We start from the raw sequence: 12,157 nt of genomic DNA, 5'->3' as shown, positions 1-12,157 counted from the left end.
AAAGGAACAATAAGAATTAAGAATAAGCAGTAATTTCTGCCAAGATCTGTGGCACCCAGTCTCACACATAAGGCTTTTTGGAATCTCTTGGTTTCCAAGGTTCAGGCTCTCATACTTTAGTTTGTACATAAAGGACTTAAGTTATTCTTAAAGCACAGTTTTAGCACTTCACACCAGGAGATGGTTATGAGACTGATCACAGGATAAAGTGAAATAGGATGTGTGCCTACTTGTAGAAGGAACCTCGTTCCTTTTGCCATTCTATTCCTACTTTTCTGGCAGGAAAGTCCTAGAAAAAATTTCATATACAGATTAATTTTAAACAATTTACATTATATTTTACTATTAATAGCTTCTAGAATATCTTAGCTTAGGCTGGCCCTGGTGGCTCACACTTGAAATCCCAGAATTTTGGGAGGCTGAAGTGGGCGGATCAACTGAAGTCAGGAGTTTGAGACTAGCCTAGCCAACATGGTCAAACCTAGTCTCTACTAAAAATCCAAAAATTAGCCGGGTGTGGTGATGCGTACCTGTAATCCCAGCTACACAGGAGGCTGAGGCAGGAGAACCATTGAGCCTGGGAGGTGGAGGCCGCAGTGAGCCAAGATTGTGTCACTGCACTCCAGCCTGGGCAACAGAGCAAGACTCTGTCTCACAAAAACAAAAAACAAACAAACAAAAAAAGAGTATCTTAGCTTATATATTTCTCACATCTGATCCTACCACTTTACTTCTTTTTTCCTGTTTATACCAATTATTTCTATTCCTCTTTACATATAGGCAGAAAGATAAGACTAAAATGTGTCATAGACAATGACATCTAGTAAATTGACGTATTCTTCATGTTTAATTCCACAACAGATTTCAAATACAACCAAAATCTCCAAATAAAATCTTAATTCTAAATTGAGTGCTTGTACAGTCTTCAAATATGTTCAAATAGAACATCAAAGCTCAATAAAAATAGTTATATCACTTGGGATGGTGTTTAAAATATTTTTTCCTAAATAAATTCAGCTTCAGAGGATGAGAAAACCTTCGTTAGGAGATGTTTTAAAGAACAAATTAAGTTAAATGTGAAGGAAATCATACTTTATTTTGTTGAATAGTAAGATTTTTTTGTTGCTATTGTGAATTAATGCCATCCAAATATTGAGTGATGTAATTCAATTTAGTAAAAGAAAAAAGTCTAAATTATCAACTTCTTTCCTTATAAAAATGAAATATGCTATAACTTGCATTTTTTCCATGGCAATGACCCTGATGATCAGAGAGGTTAAAACCTAAAAACATTTAAAATCATCTAATCTAAATTATAAAAAAGAAATCCCTTTCTTCAGAAAAAATAATTTTTTAAGGAAGCACTCATAAACAAATCTCTACTAGTAGATATACAGCATACACATCTCTTACTATCTCCCATGCAGACTGCATAAAAAGGCGTGCTGGCTACTTTTAAGAAAACAACATTCAGATGTCTGGAAAGTATCTGAAATGCATGATTAATCTACACAGATAATTTTCTCAAGAAACCAAATTTTGAAGACAAGTAATTCAAAAGTCTATTGTCTATAAAGTAAATCCGCTGGTATACTTAAACTGCTGTAATCCTTTCTCTGTTTACCTTATAGTGTGCACCTCTCAAGCTATGGGAATGCATGTCTTCTCTAAGAAGAGCTGACTTCTTTTGTAGGAAAAAGCTGTTGGAAATGACTGTTAGGATTTCAAATGTTTGGGAGTGTGTATTCATGTGGGTTTTACGTGTTGAATATTTGCATTTGTAATTTTAAGATGCTTAAATCAAAAACTAAAATGACCTATGCAACATAATTCTGCCATAGGATAAATTAAATTCAATTAAATGTTCCCATACAAATTATTATCTACCACAATGTAAAAATATTTATATATCACAAAGATGTAAGAAACACTGACTTCTATTATACAGCAGAGTTCAATTTCACTACTACTTAGCTTGATGATATTTTAAGGTCATGTCTCTTGGAATACACATTCAATATTCATTGCCAAACGTCTGAGCTCACCTCTCTTGAAGCAATATTCAATTATCAAAGGAAAATAATTTACCAAGCAACCTCACAAAACACAAACTCTAGGTAGCATCAAGGTTTTTCAAAGTGATTATTCCTTACTGGTCGAGATCCTAAGATATTAAAACTCATAGATCACATGATCTGAGATTTTCTAATTGAAAAGCTGTAGCTGTAAACCTTTCATTCAAAGTCGGATACTACTTTCAGCTGTCAAAAGAATTATGCAATCACTTAAACTTCTGGAATGAAAGAGAAAATGAAGGGAACAATAAAAGTAACTGAAATGCACTGAGAAATGAACATAAGGAACCAAATGGAGGCAAAGACAGAGAGAGAGAGAGAGAGGGCTGTTTATCTAACCTTCCCTTCTTGAGTGGGTTTTCTCTGATATCTCTAGAGAACAATTGGATGTGTAACAATGAAATACAAAACACAAGATACTGTCTTCGTATAATTACTTGTAATGATTCCAAGATGGCATAATTTGAGAACTTGCTAAATAGGACAACAAAGTGATCTGCTTTTCCAAAATTTTGCCCCTTAGCTTATATATTATTTCATGGTGAAGATCAATAAAACTGAAAATTGGAATTGCCAGATATTATCAGATTTTATTTTTTGAATGCTTAACAGCTGACCCAAAATCTGGTCATAAAAATGGAAGTTAAATTAAATTGTCCTCAAAATTTAAGTTTGCTACATTTGTAAGAACCACTTGCTTCTTCAAAATCTCAAACTTTCTCATATCTAGCAGCAAATTGAAATTAGGAATTTAAGCATGTAAATTCATCATGGAAACCAAATTGATTAAAATTTTCTGTGTATTCATGATAATGTTTAAAATTTTTGCTACATTTAAACCCTAAGTTAGTTACAAAAACCCTAAAATTATGCTTGTTTAAAAACTTGGGCTAACTTGCTTTTGAAAACATACTGACATATTCGTTCCATTCTTCTTATAATTATTTTTTTGTCACTCCCAAGCAGCACACCATTGTATATATCCCCAAAACGGCACTTCTTTGTTAAAGCCATTAGGACAGAAATATTTTTGAGCCAGATGCAATGGCTCATGCCTGTAATGTCAGTACTTTGGGAGGCCTAGGTTAGAGGACTGCTTGAGGATAGGAGTTTGTGACCTGCCTGGGCAACATAGCAAGACCCAGTCTTTACAAATGAAATGAAAATAAAATATAAAATAAACTGGCTGGACAAAGTAGTGCACACCTGTGGTCATAGCTACCAGGAGGCTGAGATGAGAGGACCATATGAACCCAGGAGTTTGGGGCTGAGAATGAGCTATGACTGCACCACTGCACTTCAGCCAGAACTATGGGTTGGTGAGTTAGAAATAAGTTCTCAGTTCTGAATATAATAACTGCTCCTGGCACTCCCCAGAATGAGCTGGGTTTTCTTTTGCCTCTCTATAGTCCCTCTTCCTCAGGAAATACCCCCATGGTTCTGCCCGCTGTGCTATTAATTACACCAATGCTTATTATATGTCAGTTCAGTTTTATCTAGATTCTCCCAAAGTCAGTGCTGAACTTAGTTGTTTGAAAATGTATATATTGTAATAGTTACCAAAAAGACCAAATACAGCTAGATATTTATGCTATTTGTTTTATTTCCATCGTAGGTATATTTCCTTTTAAAATTCATATATATCTTTCTCTAAGGATTGTCTCCGTTTTCAGATGTTAAGCACTTTCTCATGCACACACCACCTAAGCAGCAAAGACAGAGTCCACGTCAGGGAATGTCACATTCAGGATAAGTACCTATTATTCTGTAACTCAGAAGTAGGAAAATGGATGTCCTCAAGCAGATGCTTTTCTTGACAGATACAAAAATTTGACAAGGATCACTGACTGACTTCCAACCCACCATTCATCACTTTTATCTTATTTTGACCCTAAGGGTCCCAGAGGGATAATGGCACTACATTCCTATTTAGAATTCAGATTTCAGATTGCATTTCTTATATCATTGTTTATAAGTAGTGGTTGCACACAGTCGCGATAATACTATGACATTAATCTACATTCCTCGTTAAATCGATTTTTGTCTTCCGTTTTTGAGCTTAGCTACAATTTCTCACACGGTTTCTCTAGGAAGATTCCTCAATGACTGAAACATTTAGAACATGGTCGATTCATAAATACGACACTGGGATTCCCCAATGACTGAAACATTTTGAACATGGTCCATTCATAAATACGACACTGGGATTCCCCAATGACTGAAACATTTAGAACATGGTCCACTCATAAATACGACACTGGGATTCCCCAATGACTGAAACATTTAGAACATGGTCCATTCATAAATACGACACTGGGATTCCCCAATGACTGAAACTTTTAGAACATGGTCCATTCATAAATATGACATTGGGATTCCCCAATGACTGAAACATTTAGAACATGGTCCATTCATAAATATGACATTGGGATTCCCCAATGATTGAAAAATTTAGAACATGGTCTATTCATAAATATGAAGAGCTTGTGTAGAAAGTATAATTTACTTATCCTATTATGCTTAAGAAATTATGTGAAATAATGTGAAAATAATCTTAAAACATTTGCATGCATATTTGCTGCAAGAGTCATCTTTCATTGATACTTAATCATAATCATGGACATGGTGGGTCCCAATAACCAATATTTAATGCAAGACTGTAAATTTAATAGAGAGAAAACCTTATTTATAAATTTTCATGTGTTCTTTTCTTGACAATAAGGAGCTGTGAGATTTGTATTTTAAAAGATACTTAGTAATAAAAACTTTAATTTTTAAAACTTTTATTTTTAAATTCTGCTTAATTGCATAAAAGTTAAAAGGTAATATTTAATATTTAATGAGGCTTATTGAGCTAAATGATGATATGCAGCTTGGGTTATACTTGCAATTATAAGATTTGCTCATTATACCTAAGCAATCTCCTTCACTCAATCTAGCTACCACTAAGGAAGCAAAATTCCCTGAATCATAGTATCAAAGCATTCCATTATGTTTTCTATTAAGTTGTTTTGTTCTTTGAATCATTGTCTATTTTAATTTATCCTTTTAGAAAGAAAACAAATTACTTAACTTGCATTTCCCACTAGAAGCTTCACTACAGCTAGACTTGGAATTGATTTCAGGCCATTTTTTAATAAATGATGGTCCCTAGTGAAAGATAGAATACTTGAGCCATCAATATTGAGTAAATAAAAGGGTTTGGGTAAATAAGAGAGAAGATACCTATTTTTCTCAAATATTTTAAATATCTAATAACCTATTCCTCATCTAAAACAAGCCACAATTACTGGAAATGATGGTCAGAGGAAGGTATTAGCAACCCTGTGTAATACTACATGTCATGTTGGATCACTATTACAGAGAAACAGTTGTCATGCTGCATTTTAGTAATTCTACACATCACCAGAGAAATAGACAACTCTTATAGCCAAAGAAATCCAACGTAGCTACTGTCTACATATTCTTGTTTTAGACCTTTGGTGAAAAAAACTACTATGTGTATTGAATATATTTTACATTAGTTTTATCACAAAAGAAAAATGAGAATTCTATTAGATGCAAATACAAATTCTGAATGACAGGAAAGAAAAATTAAAATCAAAGCTGATCTTAATTAACAAAATGTATTATCTGCTTACATGTATATACAACTGTTCATATACAAAGGCACAGATGCATTTGTGGTTTTGAAAAAATATCTATTTCATTTCAAATCTTCATTGAACAATATTACATATGGCAAGAAAACTGATCTTTTTGAAGGATCTTTTAAAAAGTGTTAAACTTTATTAGATACTCCAAACTAGCAAAGCTCAACTTCATCACAATTATATAATAACACTGCACACTTTCAATTTTATCTGGAGAAATATATCTATCCCTTGAAATAACTCTGTAAACTTCCTGCTCACAGATTTCATTTCAAGCCTTGAAAATGCAGAAAATCAATGCTGAATATACTTGCCCCGAAAGGAAAAGAAAATTTCAGGGGTGTCAGGATGTTTTATCACATAAAGTACAGAATTGCAATTTGTATCTGAGCAGGCAACACACCTCCAAAAATAATACAATACTTATCACAAAATACATTCACAGATACTAGATTTGGCACAAACCACTCCATACAGCTATTGATGAAATCAGTATTGAAAGCCTTATTCCAAAATCTATGGCCCTTTTCTACTCTCCAACTGACATTTCAGGATGCCACAACCTTGCAGCTCCACTCTCTCATTAATTTCCCCTAAATACCCTTGGCAGAAGAACGAGAAACGTCACATTTTTCATTTAATTTCTAAAGAACATCACATCCTTTAAGAATAGGTTCTTGAAATTTTAAAATGTTAAACATAAAAACCCTAAAGAGACAAACATCCAAAAACATAAAAACCCTAAACAGACAAACGTCCAAAAACTTTTCTTCAAAATCACAACAACTTTATATGCTACGTGTTCCTGTAAAATACCACATACACAAACTCACAGGCACACCCACCCACCCAAAACCCACACACTCGAATTTATATGGCCTCGTAATACCTCACATATATATACATGTCACCAAATGCAACAGAGACACACGCATATATATGGCCTCCTAATACCTCACATATATATACATATCATCAATTACAACAGAGAAAAGCCAATTTCAGAAACATGGCTTCAATTTTGATGCATTTACTCACACTTAATTCTATTTCAATTTAACTGCAGAGATATTACAATACCCTGTAACAAAAACCTGACGGAAGACTGTAACAAATTGCTTAAACATCAAACCAAACACTAAACATAATTTCATCACAAAGTGAAATTCGCATCCAACTCGCAAAGAATTAGAAAATCCTTGCACTTACCTTGGCCTTGTCCATTCCCCAGATGACCCCAAAACACCACCGTCATCATCAACAGCCCCGGAGCCCACGTCCACATCCTTCTAGTGACACGCTCGTGTCTTCTGGCCATTGCATCTTAAACTCTGCATATTCAGTGGGGTGGATGTGAAAGTACAATAAATTACATTCTTAGAGAAATACACTACGACTCAAATCCCATATCTAATATGCACTGTGCATTTCTGAATTATCCTGCCTACAAGGAGGTACATTTGAAAATCATGCTTCCCTTTAGGGTTGTCATATTGATGATTAATACGAAAGCTCATTCATTTTTAATCTTTAAGCATTCATCTGAATTCCATTTTTAATATCATTTTCCAAAACAGGCCACTTAACCTATGAATGTTAAAAAGTACTCCCGATATACATATTGGAGTTCAGTCAAGCAAAAGCATGGTGTATGGACACTACTTAAGTATAACTTGATATTTAGGCAAATTGATGAATTTAACATACCATGTAATCTCTACATATATACAAAAGGACTTTTCAACACATTTATGTAAGTTTTGCATAAATACCCTTGAAAATATTCTCAAGTTTTAAGTGGTATTCTAATTATGTCAGTAATTTTAACTGAATAAAGAGATGCATCATGTGCAAAAACTAATCTTGTTTACTTAAAATTGAGAGTAAAATTAATTATAGAAGGTACAAAACACTTGTAATTTTGATTTCAGATATATGACCCACAGGAACCTTCATATATACAAATATTATACACATATATGACAATGTATATTTGAATGTTCATTTTGAAACTGCTTTTCATACTGATACATGAAAATACTTAAATGTCCACCAAAGCAAGGTTATTTATTCATACATTTGAATGATATACAGTAGCTCAAAAGAATAAACTTGAGTTGCATGTACTAATATGGATAAGTGTCCAAAATGAATAGTGAAGCAAAACTAGCAAATTTAATAATGATAAGTTCAAAATTACACCTTTCATATGTAAACATGTGCAATAGTTAAAACTATAAATTTTATGTTGCATAAATATATAATGCAGTATAATAACGCATAAGAATGAGAAACACCTTCAAGACTAAAGTTAGGAAATTACAAGACTACAATTTAAATGGTTAGTAGGTGGAATTTTAAATCAGAGGTTACTCCTAAATCCCAATTTTTCCACAGTTGACAAAATAACGGAGTTAAGAAAAATAAACTTAATGATTTCCAGAATGAATGCTTTATTCAAAATGCTACGTAATTACAATTCTAATAAACTTGCAAGGGAATCCAGTCACCCAGAAATTTTTTATGCCTTTCTCCTACATCACGAAAGGGGAAGATTTAATTACCAACTTTGCATTACTTAACGTCAGACTCATAGTATCAGAGCTAAAGAGAAATTTAAGAAACACCTAACTCAACCTCTCCATTTTAAATGACCAAATGAGTTGAGAAGGTTACAATGACATTTCTAAGTTCATATGTAAAAACAGAATTTTGATGACAATGACAGTTTAAGTACTAATAAACACTCCTGGAAAAGTTACTGTAATCCAGGTTATTTTACTGTGCTAAATGCCTTACATTCTTTACCCAATTCAGTTTTCACAGAAATCCTATGAACAAAGCACTTCCAAAATTTACCACTTCACAGCTAAGAAAACAAGGCTTAGAGAAATGCTACACGATCCCCTAGTCATGAGGTTAGTAGGTACCACTGTGGAGACTGAGGCAAAACAGGACGATTTCAAAGCCTATGCTCTGAACAAGTAAACACTAAGCAGGAATTTAGTTCTAGATCTCCCAGTTGTAGTCCAATAATCAGCCAAAAAATGGTGCTGAGAAGAGGGGAAAGAAAGATGTCTTGTATGTGGAGCCTCATGTATTTGATCCCAAATACATCTTCATATTGAAAATCATTAGAGCACAAGGCAAAAGAATTATTAGTTTGTTTCTAAAATCATCAACCTTTCCCAAGTTGAACATACAAATATATTTTATCATATATATACTATATGTGTGTATAGCGTGTGTTTATCTAAGTATTCCTGTGGTTTATATATCTGGATGTGGAATTACAAGTGTTTTGTGGTTTATTATTTATTTATTATTATACTTTGAGTTTTGGGGTACATGTGCACAATGTGCAGGTTTGTTACATATGTATCCATGTGCCATGTTGATGTGCTGCACCCATTAACTCGTCATTTAGCATTAGGTGTATCTCCTAATGCTGTCCCTGCCCCCTCCCCCCACCCCACCACAGTCCCCAGAGTGTGATGTTCCCCTTCCTGTGTCCACGTGTTCTCATTGTCTCCCTCTGTTGCTCTGGCTGGAGTCAGTGGTGTGATCATAGCTCACTGCAGACTCCAAGTCCTAGGCTCAAGCGATACTTTTGCCTCGGCCTCTCAAGTAGCTCGGACTACAGGCACGCACCACCATCCCCGGCTAATTTTTTTACAGAGATGGGTCCCACCGTGTTGCTTGACTGGTCTCAGCCTCCTTAAGTCAAGGGATCCTCCCACCTGGACTTCCGAAAGCACTGAGATTACAGGTGTCAGCCACCGTGCGTTTTTTGATTTCTTCAATTAATTTTACTTATACACTTGATTACACAAGATTAATTTTGTGTACATAATGAATCTCTTTTGAGGTTTAAGTTACTGATTAATTAGAGTACCACTTAACAAGCGTGTCATCCCAGCACTTTGGGAGGCTGAAGTGGGCGGCTCACCTGAGGTCAGGCATGAGCCACCGTGCCCGGCTTACACACATTCTTTTCACTCCTGCTTGCAGATCTCTGTTCCCTTCTAATTCCAGTGGAACCACTTTCACTTAGTATCAAAATATCCAGATCCACTCATCAAAGTGTAAATAATCCTCCAGCAAATTACCTTTGCAAATCTATTTTTATGTAATATTTCCTTAACTTCTTCTTACCTACATCCAGTAGTCATTTTACAAGGCAGAATTTTTTCTATTTTATATAGAACTGAGGCAGTATTTGAAAAAAATCTCAAAACACTCTTCAGGAAGGACTGGCATCTAAAACACCAGTTCCAATATATATTTCAGTAACATTTTAAAGGACAGATGCTTTTCAAAATGTTATTATAATTTAAAAAAATGTAACCTTCCTCTCTGAGTTCATGTTTATGGAAAACTAATATTTCATAAATGCCAAGTTACTATGATGTATTATCTAAATGCTGCCCCTGCCATTCTATAAATACAAAAATCATAACCTTCTAACTAACTTTGGTATTAGTCAACAACTGTGCTGATGAAAAGTAAAATCAATTCATTTAAAATAATTTTCCATGAACAAAATCAAGTAACTTGTAAGTAGTATGGTAGATGAACCAAAAAATAAAGTAACATTAACCAGAAAGACATGCCATGGACTTCTCTAATCTTTTTTTGGAACACCCTTTTCATGCATATGAAAATAAAAATTAAATATAAAATACCTACTTTATGTATGTACTTTTACTTGTGTCTATTGTTCTTTAAAGATTAAAATAACTCCTAAAGCCTGGATAGCTGAGCCCATTGTGCTCTTCTGCCCATAAAATAGATCGGATGTGCAGTGAAAGAGGTAAAACTTAGGCTTTCAGGTTAGTTATGACGATGGAAACACAATTCTATTCAATAGTGTTCATCTTGGTCTTTCAAATGTTTAAGGTCACAAGGCAAAAGAGAACAGACTTTAAGAATGTTCGTGTATTACTTCTCGTCTTACCCAATAGCTACATTAGTTCAATTAGGCCAGTGTTTTGGAGTAAACAGCACTGTGAAATGTGTCGTGGAGTCCGGAGGCTCCACCACCTACCTCCATGTAGTTGTTCTGTCCGATGGAGCCTAGAGTAATACCTTAGGAGATGCATTACATCTACAGGTACCAACCAGGAAGGGTAGTCTTGAATTAAATGGCTTTAGAACACGTTATAAGAGCAAATCGAAGCTTCTAGGTATTAGAACCACTTCAATCACAGAGCGTCTCTGGGTTCTATCTGTGGCCAGCATCAAGTATCTGTCTGCCCTCCCCGAATGCTTTCTCTCATCATGTGGATCTTCTAGATGGTCTTATTCTTCCCCAGCCAGCCAACTTGATCAACAAGCCTAGGTATATTAGATATGTATAAAGTTGGTTCTTAAATAAAGTCCATTTCTGTATCTAGGTAAGTAATGTCTTCAGACTTACAATTTCATTGATATCTAGAAAGAGTGACTCTAGTTAGCTTCTAGTGTCAGTTTTTCTAGCAGCTTCTTTAAAAACAAAAATCCTCTCTGGAACAAAGCTTCCTTGCAAGTATTGCTGTTGGCAATAGTCCTCTTTACTGAAATGCTTATCCGGTGAAACTTGCGCTGTGCCAGTGACCCTGCAGGTTGATGGTCCTTTTGTTCAACTTCTCCATTATAAAGCAACCTCTCTGATCACCCTTTTAAAACTAAAGACCAAAGAATCAAATGAGATCAGGAAGTGACCAGAGCTCACAGGTCATCAACTCCTCTTCTTAGCATATTATAGCACACAGTCTAAGCCCGAAAAACACAGCAGAACCCATTACAGCTCTCGAGTTCCAGTTATTAACATTGATTTTTTCCAATGGGAAATTTTCATTAGAAGCTATCACAGGACTCACATTCAGTAATAACTTAGATTAGGATACATACTGGAGCCTTTGTCCTTAGAGTAGGTGCCACTGAGTCACTATTAAAAGGAGTCTTTTTGATCTTAGTAAATTCTCACAGGGCTTATCTCAGTCTAAACTGTAACTGGCCTTTACTAGTGATGTCATGTGTAGTTCAAATTAATATTGTAATGTATATAAATTGTATATATAGGTATAATACATGCATGTATTTACAATTATTTATTTTATTTTATTTTTTAATAAGATAAAAGTTAGAGGTTAAAATATGACTAGGCCATTGTGCTTTAGAATGAAGAGCACAGACATGGGTTGGAAATGTAAATTTTGGCCCAATTTAATTTCTGTGACAAATTCATTAATGTCTTCAAGGTTCAGGCTCTATGTATGAGACAAATGAAAACAGCTCTAAGATTCCTGAAAACCCTAAAATATTAAAATTCCACTCTGCCATTAGTTCAGATAAATCATTTGCCAATTTGCCCCACAAGAACCAGGCATCTTTAAATGGTAACATAACATGCACTTCTCTCTCCCAAAGTGTGGTGCATAAACGTTC

Source organism: Symphalangus syndactylus, chromosome X (genome assembly GCF_028878055.3).
Source record: "Symphalangus syndactylus isolate Jambi chromosome X, NHGRI_mSymSyn1-v2.1_pri, whole genome shotgun sequence".
Taxonomy (NCBI): Eukaryota; Metazoa; Chordata; class Mammalia; order Primates; family Hylobatidae; genus Symphalangus; species Symphalangus syndactylus.
The sequence above is the reverse complement of the archived record's forward strand: the minus strand, read 5'-3'. Positions refer to the sequence as shown.